This window comes from Cupressus sempervirens, chromosome 7 (genome assembly GCF_028749045.1).
Source record: "Cupressus sempervirens isolate cs-2001-9-10 chromosome 7, ASM2874904v1, whole genome shotgun sequence".
Lineage (NCBI taxonomy): Eukaryota > Viridiplantae > Streptophyta > Pinopsida > Cupressales > Cupressaceae > Cupressus > Cupressus sempervirens.
Genome location: NC_143124.1, coordinates 688,256,298 through 688,264,752, shown reverse-complemented (window position 1 = coordinate 688,264,752; position 8,455 = coordinate 688,256,298).

The following is an 8,455-nucleotide window of genomic DNA, read 5'->3' as shown; positions in this document are numbered from 1 at the left end:
ATGGAGTGAGAAAGAAGAGCCAGATCGGGTCAACGAAAATGGCTAAGCCAGATCGGGTCGGCCAGCATGGCTCGGCCACCATTTTTCGCCGAGAGCTTTTGATATTAAAGCTCCCATGTAGCCGCGACAAGTACACCATGACAAATTTCTAGAGTGCCGAGCACCCATAGCAAATTGCCATTATACCAAGCAACACCGGAGTGCTAGACAAGGGCTCACATTTAGATCAAGTTTTAAAATCACCAAAAACACACGCCATGGATCGGCAACCGCTACCTCACCTTTTCCAAAATTGAGTCGTAGGAAAACATGATCTAAACGAGAGCTAAGGAAAAGCACTGAGATCGCTTCATGCCCCTTTCATTGATTCAACATCAGCATACACCGTTTGAAAACCCAACAATCTGATCCGCCTAGACACCAATGTTGAATCAATGAAAGGGACATGGGAGAGGCTCGCGGCAACAACCTCTCCTATATAAGCTATTAGTGCCAGGCTCGCTCTGCATTAGAAATCTACGATAGCACGAACAACTCCCTTAAAAATCCAATTCAATGAAAAATGTGACCAAACAGCCATCCACGACACCGTTTTTGGAGCTCGCCAAGATCGGGTCGGCAAGAATGGCTCGCCCAGATCGGGTCGGCCAGCATGGCTCGCCCAGATTGGCTCGGCCAGCTTGGCTTGGCCAGCATGGCTCGCCCAGATCGGCTCGGCTAGATCGGGTCGGCCAGCATGGTGACTTGGTGACTCGATGAGAGTACTTTGAACCGTCAAGAACAAAGCCCAATCATACATGCAAACTCTGCTACTGCGCAAACATAGGTTGTAATTATAGAGAAATTGCAAGGCCGTCACAATGGCCCGAGGCCAATGCTCTAACTACTAAGTCAATTTTCTCTTGCAATCGCCATGCCGCCGTTCACAAAGGGATCTCCCCATTCACTTGTGACGAAGCACAATCTAAGTGCTAGACGCGAGCTCGCCCTTGAAAGGCCGCGTTCCAAGACATCCCGATGACACATTGGAATGACAACCGCTGTCGAACCATTCCCAATGTTGTGCCGATCGAGTTGGCACAGAGGTGACCAAACAGCCATCCACGACACCATTTTTGGACCTCGGCCAGATCGGCTCGGCCAGCATGGCTCAGCCAGAATGGCTCAGCCAGCATGGCTTGGCTAGAACGGCTCGCCCAGATCGGCTTGGCCAGAATGGCTCGCCCAAATTGGCTCGGCCAGCATGGCTTGCCCAGAACGGCTCGGCAGGATCGAGTCGGCCAGAATGGCTTGCCCAGATCGGCTCGGCCAGAACGGCTCGGCCAGATCAGGACGGTGACTTGATGAACGGACTTAGAGATTCGACTTGGTGGGCCGACCTGGCAGGGTGACTTGATGAACGCACTTGAAGGGTCGACTTGGTGGGGTGACTCTATGAATGGACCTAAAGAGTTGACTTGGTGAGAGTACTTGGTGGGGTGACTCGATGAAAGGACTTAAAGAGTCGACTTGGTGAGAGTACTTGGTGGGGCGACTTGATGAACGCACTTGAAGAATCGACTTGGTTAGAGTACTTGGTGGGGCGACTTGATGAACGGACTCAATGAGTCGACTTGGTGAGAGTACCTGGTGGCTCGACTTGATGAGCAGACTTAAAGATTCAACTTGGTGAGAGTACTTGGTGGGGTGAACTGATGAACGAACATAAAGAGTCAGCTTGGTGGGAGTACTTGGCGGGCCGACCTGGTGGGGTGACTTTATGGATGAACTTAAAGAGTCAACTTGGTTAGATTACTTGTTCTGGTGACTTGATGAACGGACTTCAAGAGTCGACTTGGTGGGGTGACTTGATAAAAGCACTTAAAGGGTCGACTTGGTGAGAGTACTTGATGAACGGACCTAAAGAGTCGACTTGGCGGGGTGACTTGATGAACGGACCTAAAGAGTTGACTTGGTGAGAGTACTTGGCGGGGTGAACTGATGAATGGACTTAAAGAGTCGACTTGGTGGGAGTACTTGGTGGGCCGACTTGATGAACGGACTTATAGAGTCGACTTGGTGAGAGTAGTTGTTCTGGTGACTTGATGAATGGACTTAAAGAGTGGGCTTGGCGGGGTGACTTGATGAAAGGACTTAAACAGTCGACTTGGTCGGGTGACTCGATGAACGAACTTAGAGGGTCGACTTTGCGGGGTGACTTGATGAACGGACCTAAAGAGTTGACTTGGTGAGAGTACTCGGTGGGGTGACCTGATGAATAGACTTAGAGAGTCGACTTGGTGAGAGTCCTTGGTGGGCCAACCTGGTTGGGTGACTTCGTGAACTGACTTAAAGAGTCGACTTGGTGGGAGTACTTGGTGGGGTGACTTGATGAACGGACTTCAAGGGTCGACTTGGCGAGGTGACTTGATGAACGGTCCTAAAGAGTTGACTTGGTGAGAGTACTTGGTGTGGTGACTTGATGAAAAGACTTAAAGAGTCCAATTGGTGAGAGTACTTGGTGGGGTGACTTGATGAACGCACTTGAAGGGTCGACTTGGTGGGGTGACTTTATGAACGGACCTAAAGAGTTGACGTGGTGAGAGTGCTTGGTGGGGTGACTTGATGAACATAGTTAAAGAGTCGACTTGGTGAGAGTAGTTGGTCGGGTGACTTGATGAACGCACTTGAAGAATCGACTTGGTTAGAGTACTTGGTGGGGTGACTTGATGAACGGACTTAAAGATTCGACTTGGTGGGCCGACCTCGTGGGGTGACTTGATGAATGAACTTAGAGAGTCGACTTGGTGAGAGTACTTGGTGGGCCGACCTGGCCGGGTGACTTGATGAACAAACTTAAAGAGTCGACTTGGTGAGAGTACCCGTTGGGCTGACCTGGTCACGTGACTTGATGAACGAACTTAAAGAGTCGACTTGGTGGGCCGACTTGGCCGGGTGACTTGATGAATGAACTTAAAGGGTCGACTTGGTGGGTCGAACTAGCGGGGTGACTTGGTGAGAGTACTTGGTGGGCTGACCTGGCAGGGTGACTTGATGAACGAACTTAGAGAGTCGGCTTTGTGAGAGTACTTGGTGGGTCAAACTGGCGGGGTGACTTGATGAACAAACTTAAAGAGTCGACTTTGTGAGAGTAATTGGTGGGCCGACCTGGCGGGGTGAGTTGATGACCGAACTTAAAGGGTCGACTTGGTGAGAGTACTTGGTGGGCCGACCTGGCGGGGCGACTTGATGAACGAACTTAAAGAGTCGACTTGGTGAGAGTACTCGGTGGGGTGACCTGATGAACAAACCTAAAGAGTCAACCTGGTGAGAGTACTTGGTGGGCCGACCTGGCGGGGTGACTTAGAGAGTCAACTTGGTGAGAGTCCTTGGTGGGCCGACCTGGTTGGGTGACTTCGTGAACTGACTTAAAGAGTCGACTTGGTGGGAGTACTTGGTGGGGTGACTTGATGAATGGACTTCAAGGGTTGACTTGGCGAGGTGACTTGATGAACGGTCCTAAAGAGTTGACTTGGTGAGAGTACTTGGTGTGGTGACTTGATGAAAAGACTTAAAGAGTCCAATTGGTGAGAGTACTTGGTGGGGTGACTTGATGAACGCACTTGAAGGGTCGACTTGGTGGGGTGACTTTATGAACGAACTTAAAGAGTTGACGTGGTGAGAGTGCTTGGTGGGGTGACTTGATGAAAATAGTTAAAGAGTTGACTTGGTGAGAGTAGTTGGTCGGGTGACTTGATGAACGCACTTGAAGAATCGACTTGGTTAGAGTACTTGGTAGGGTGACTTGATGAACGGACTTAAAGATTCAACTTGGTGGGCTGACCTGGTGGGGTGACTTGATGAACAAACTTAGAGAGTCGACTTGGTGAGAGTACTTGGTGGGCCGACCTGGCCGGGTGACTTGATGAACAAACTTAAAGAGTCGACTTGGTGAGAGTACCCAGTGGGCTGACCTGGTCACGTGACTTGATGAACAGACTTAAAGAGTCAACTTGGTGGGCCAACTTGGCTGGGTGACTTGATGAACGAACTTAAAGGGTCGACTTGGTGGGTCGAACTAGCGGGGTGACTTGGTGAGAGTACTTGGTGGGCTGACCTGGTAGGGTGACTTGATGAACAAACTTAAAGAGTCGACTTTGTGAGAGTACTTGGTGGGTCGAACTGGCGGGGTGACTTAATGAACGAACTTAAAGAGTCGACCTAGTGAGAGAACTTGGTGGGCCGAGCTGGCGGGGTGAATTGATGAACGAAGCTAAAGAGTTGACTTTGTGAGAGTACTTGGTGGGCCGACCTGGCAGGGTGAGTTGATGACCGAACTTAAAGGGTCGACTTGCTGAGAGTACTTGGTGGGCCGACCTGGCGGGGCGAGTTGATGAACGAACTTAAAGAGTCGACTTGGTGAGAGTACTTGGTGGGGTGACCTGATGAACAAACCTAAAGAGTCAACCTGGTGAGAGAACTTGGTGGGCCGACCTAGCGGGGTGACTTGGTGAGCAAACTTAAAGAGTCGACTTGGTGAGAGTCATTGGTGGGCTAACTTGGCGGGGTGACTTGATGAACGAACTTAAAGAGTCGACCTGGTGGGCCGACTTGGCAGAGTGACTTCATGAATGAACTTAAAGAGTCCACTCGGTGGGCCGACCTGGCGGGGTGAATTGATGAACGAACTTAAAGAGTCGACTTGGAGAGAGTAATTTGTGGGCTGACCTGGTGGGGTGACTTGATGAATGAACTTAAAGAGTCAACTTGGTGGGGTGACTTGATGAACGCACTTGAAGGGTCAACTTGGTGGGGTGACTCTATGAACAGACCTAAAGAGTTGACTTGGTGAGAGTACTTGGTGGGGTGACTCGATGAAAGGACTTAAAGAGTCGACTTGGTGAGAGTACTTGGTGGCTCAACTTTATGAGCAGACTTAAAGAGTCCACTTGGTGAGATTGGGCCTAACGGGCCGATGTGGTGAGTGGGCCTAACGGGGTGAGTTGGTGGGGCGACTTGGCGAGTGGTATTAGAGAGCCGACATGGTGAGGTGACTCAGCGAGTTGGTTCATTGAGATGACATGGTGAGCTAACTTGGCGAGTGGACCCGGCGAGCGAACTTAAAGAGTCAACTTGGCAACGTACTCGAGTCGACTTGGTGAGGCGACCCGGCGAGCGGGCTCAAAGAGTCAACATGGTGAGGTGACTCATTGAGTCAACATGGTGAGGCGACTCATGGTCAGGAGCTATCCTTGAGGCGACTTGGTGGGCCTACTTGATTAGTCAACTTGGTGAGCCGACCTGACGAGCTGACACGGTGAGCGGGCTTAAAGAGGCGACGACTTGGTGGGGTAACTCGGGAAGCCATCTTATCGAGGCGAGATGGTGAGTCGACTTGGTGAGCTGACTTGGTGAGCGCACTTAAAGAGTGAACTTTGTGAGGTGACTCGGCGAGTTAGCCTGCTGATGCGACCTGGGCGGGCCGACCTGGCGAACGAACTTAAAGAGGCAACTTGGGTGGGCTGACCTGGCAAGCGAACTTAAAGAGTTGACTTGGCAACGTACTTGAACAACCGACTTGGTGAGCGGACATGGTGAGTGGGCTTAGAGAAGCAACTCGGCGGGGTGACTTGATGAACAGACTTAAAGGGTTGACTTGGCGGGGTGACTTGATGAGCGGACCTAAAGAGTTGACTTGGTGAGAGTACTTGGCAGGGTGAACTGATGAACGGACTTAAAGAGTCGACTTGGTGGGAGTACTTGGTGTGTTGACTTGATGAACGGACTTATAGAGTCAACTTGGTGAGAGTAGTTGTTCTGGTGACTTGATGAACGGACTTAAAGAGTCAGCTTGGCGAGGTGACTTGATGAAAGGACTTAAATAGTCGACTTGGTCGGGTGACTCGATGAATGAACTTAGAGGGTTGACTTTGCAGGGTGACTTGATGAATGGACCTAAAGAGTTGACTTGGTGAGAGTACTTGGTGGGGTGACCTGATGAGCAGACTTAGAGAGTCGACTTGGTGAGAGTCCTTGGTGGGCCGACCTGGTTGGGTGACTTCGTGAACTGACTTAAAGAGTCGACTTGGTGGGAGTACTTGGTGGGGTGACTTGATGAATAGACTTCAAGGGTTGACTTGGCGAGGTGACTTGATGAACAGTCCTAAAGAGTCAACTTAGTGAGAGTACTTGGTGGGCTGACCTGGCAGGGTGACTTGATGAACGAACTTAGAGAGTCAGCTTTGTGAGAGTACTTGGTGGGTCGAACTGGCAGGGTGACTTGATGAATGAACTTAAAGAGTCGACCTGGTGAGAGAACTTGGTGGGCCGAGCTAGCGGGGTGAATTGATGAACGAACCTAAAGAGTCAACTTTGTGAGAGTACTTGGTGGGCCGACCTGGCGAGGTGAGTTGATGACCGAACTTAAAGGTTCGACTTGGTGAGAGTACTTGGTGGGCCAACCTGGCGAGGCAACTTGATGAACGAACTTAAAGAGTCGACTTGGTGAGAGTACTCAGTGGGGTGCCCTGATGAACAAACCTAAAGAGTCGACTTGGTGAGAGTACTTGGTGGGCCGACCTGGCAGGGTGACTTGGTGAGCAAACTTAAAGAGTCGACTTGGTGAGAGTAGTTGGTGGGCTGACCTGGTGGGGTGACTTGATGAATGAACTTAAAGAGTCGACCTGGTAGGCCGACTTGGCAGAGTGACTTCATGAACGAACTTAAAGAGTCAACTTGGTGGGCCGACCTGGCGAGTTGGTGGGGCGACTTCATGAATGGACCTAAAGAGTTGACTTGGTGAGAGTACTTGGTTGGGTGACTCGATGAAAGGACTTAAAGAGTCAACATGGTGAGAGTACTTGGTGGCTCGACTTTATGAGCAGAATTAAAGAGTCCACTTGGTGAGAGTGGGCCTAACGGGGCGATGTGGTGAGTGGGCCTAACGGGGCGAGTTGGTGGGGCGACTTGGCGAGTGGTATTAGAGAGCCGACGTGGTGAGGTGACTCGACGAGTTGGTTCGTTGAGATGACATGGTGAGCTGACTTGGTGAGTCGACCCGGCGAGCGAACTTAAAGAGTCGACTTGGCAATGTACTCGAGTCAACTTGGTGAGGCAACCCGGCGAGCGGGCTCAAAGAGTCAACATAGTGAGGCAACTCATTGAGTCAACATGGTGAGGCGAGTCATGGTGAGGAGCTATCCTTGAGGCAACTTGGTGGGCCTACTTGATTAGTCAACTTGGTGAGCCGACCTGATGAGCTAACACGGTGAGCGGGCTTAAAGAGGCGACGACTTGGTGGGGTAACTCGGCAAGCCAACTTACCGAGGCGAGATGGTGAGTCAACTTGGTGAGCTGACTTGGTGAGTGCACTTAAAGAGTCAACTTCATGAGGTGACTCGGCGAGTTAGCCTGCTGATACGACTTGGGCGGGCCGACCTGGCGAATGAACTTAAAGAGGCGACTTGGGCGAGCTGACCTGGTGAGCGAACTTAAAGAGTTGACTTGGCAACGTACTTGAACAATCGACTTGGTGAGCTGACATGGTGAGTGGGCTTAGAGAAGCAACTCGACGGGGCGACTTGGCGAGCACACCTGCTGGAGCAAGGTGGTAAAACGACTAGGTGATTCGACTTGGTGAGCTGACTTAGGGAGCTGACTTGGTGAGTGAACTTAAGGGGTCGACTTGGTGAGGCAACCTGAATAGTCGACTCGGTGAGGTGACTTGGGGAGCCGACATGGTGAGCGGTCTTAAAGAAGAGGCGACCTGGTGGGGCAACCTGGTGAGGCGAGACGGTAAGTCATCTTGGTGAGCCGGCTTGACGAGCTGTGAGTGGACTTAAAGAGTCAATTCTTGATTTGGCAAAGACCACATGGTTAGATGACTTGGTGAGCCGACCTGGCTAGCAAAATTGGCAAGCAAACTTATAGAATCGACTTGCTGTCCCCAGCCAAGATCACATGCCTGGGTCAACCCAACTTGGGTCACCCGACTAGGTCAACCCATCTTCGTCGCCCCAGCCTCGGGCGACCCGACTGGGTCGCCAGAGTGGGTCGACGAGGGGAAAAAAAAAAAAAAACAAAAAAAATCATGAGAGGCCCTGTACAGCGAAAAGCGCTAAATTTTGGGCATTACAAAAAAAAAAGAAACAAGTTACCCGCTTTTGGATCACGCACAAGTTTCAGTTCACATATTGCCGAGCCGACTCGAGGCATTACGCTTAGCTAGCCGGATTCGAGGTAGGGTAGCCGAAACGATCCGATTTGAGAATTTTCTTTATAAAAAGAGATCATGATAGGCCTCGTAAGGCAAAAAAGAATGAAATTTTGGGAGTTCAAAAAAAAATGTTACCCGGTTTTGGATCGCGCACAGGGCTTGGGTCACGTAGCATCGAGGTGCCCTGGGTGACATGATTCGAGCGAAAAGTCAACGGTGGCATGAGTCGTGCAAAAACATTGGAGGCCATTAAGGCTCGAG